Source organism: Fukomys damarensis, unplaced genomic scaffold (assembly GCF_012274545.1).
Source record: "Fukomys damarensis isolate Sample0158 unplaced genomic scaffold, DMR_v1.0_HiC HiC_scaffold_27, whole genome shotgun sequence".
Taxonomy (NCBI): domain Eukaryota; kingdom Metazoa; phylum Chordata; class Mammalia; order Rodentia; family Bathyergidae; genus Fukomys; species Fukomys damarensis.
The window spans coordinates 24,362,695-24,364,171 of record NW_022900939.1 but is presented as its reverse complement, the minus strand read 5'-3'; the positions used below and the strand labels follow the sequence as shown (position 1 = coordinate 24,364,171).

Genomic DNA, 1,477 nt, shown 5'->3' with positions numbered 1-1,477 from the left:
CCCTCCTAGCCGATCCGCCCGCCCTTTGTCCCCCGCGGCCGCCGCCCGCCGCCGCCGTAGCAGCTTTCTCTGTCTCGCTCCTTCCTCCGCCCCGACCACACCCCCTTAAAGGGCCAGCCTGCTCCGGGCCCCTCATTCTCACCCCTCCTCTAGGGAGGGACCGGGGAGGGCCTAGCAGGAAGGGTCCCCCGCCTGGCTCTCTGCACCCCTAACTTAACCTAGCCACAAACCAGACGCCCTATGTGCCTGGGGGTTCGCGCTTCCGTTGGGACCCTAGTCCTTGAACCTTGTCTCATTCTGCCCTTCGTGCAGCAGGAACTGGGGTCACCTAGGCATGGAGAGGGGTTGGCACTGTGTGTAGGGCAGGGTCTGCGGAGCAACTTGGGACCCTGACGTCTGGGGTCCCTTATCCCTGGCCAGCAAGAGTCGAGCGCGCTTCTTTGCGCAGGCAGACCCGTGTATGCAGCTCCGCAGAGGGGCAATGGAAAGACGTGCGGGAGCAGCCCTGGTGCCCGATAACCTACTTGGAGGGGTCCCACGCCCTCCATGAAGAAGCCCCGCGTGGAGCTGCCCCCCCCCACCTTCGAAGGGCCAACCCAGGGCAGCCACCGCCCACCGGCCGAGATGGCGGCGAGGGCGGCATTGTGGGAAATGTAGTTCGGGGCCGGGCCCCGCGTGGCTGCCAGGCACCCGGTGGAGACGGCCGGGGAGCGACCTGTGTTGGGGCTCCCTCCCTCAGCCGGCTGGCCAGCGTCCCGCAACCGGAGCGCGTACCGGCGAAGGAAACTGCGGCACAAAGAGGTTGCGAGCCGAGGAGTCAGGACTCAGGATAATGAAGGTAATGGTAACGCCTGGCCCAGAATTCGCCTTTATCGGGATCCTCACACAGTTCCACAGCTGGGGCCTCGCCCTGGTGCTCCCGAAGCCCCTCTGTCTCGCACACCACCCTTAAAACTGTCCGTGCATCCTTTTCCCTACCCCTTTGATTGTCTGTATCTTTAAAATGTCTCATTCGTTCCTTCATTGTGTCTTCCACTTTTAGACGGTGAGCTGCAGGAGAGGAGAAAGCTGTGTGGACTTTGCAGACGCCCAGGCTTTGGTCTCCCGGTTCCCCTTCAAATCCACGTGTGTTAGGAAATTACCTGGGCCCTGCCGAAGCCGGGCACCTAGAGTCTTAGCAGATGCTCCACACTGTGAAACAAATGACTGAAAGAATGAATGGGCGGGTGTGCTAAGTTGTACCCAGATTGTAAATTCAAGCTAGCCAGTGGGAGCAGCTTAGCAAGACCCCATCTCTAAATAAATAAATAAATAAATAAATAAATGCAAGGAAAAATGACTGGCCTCCTCATAAGGTTGTGGCAAAGATTAAATACGGGGCTGGGGATTTAGCTCAGCGGTTCCACCGCCTGCCTTGCAAGCTCAAGGACCCGAGTTTGATCCCTGGTACCAAAAAAAAAAAAAAAAAAAAAAAAAA

General features: G+C 58.6%; 2 long non-coding RNA genes across 12 annotated transcripts in view; one reads left to right on the top strand and one right to left on the bottom strand.

Moving 5' to 3' along the window:
- Positions 1–249: 249 nt before the first annotated feature.
- Positions 250–1,477, bottom strand: part of LOC117283503 — a 2,606-nt gene continuing 1,378 nt past the window's right edge. For 3 of the 11 annotated variants that reach the window (XR_004514506.1, XR_004514510.1, XR_004514512.1), the window contains exons 3-4: positions 775–1,206; positions 250–328 (exon numbers count right to left, since the gene is read on the bottom strand). This is a non-coding gene — a long non-coding RNA (uncharacterized LOC117283503). The remainder of the gene's footprint in view (positions 329–774; positions 1,207–1,477) is intronic. The other 8 variants (XR_004514509.1, XR_004514513.1, XR_004514508.1 and 5 more) reach the window with 6 other exon arrangements.
- Positions 323–1,325, top strand: LOC117283504. The gene is made up of 2 exons (XR_004514517.1): positions 323–838; positions 1,043–1,325. It is a non-coding gene; the product is annotated as an uncharacterized LOC117283504 (long non-coding RNA).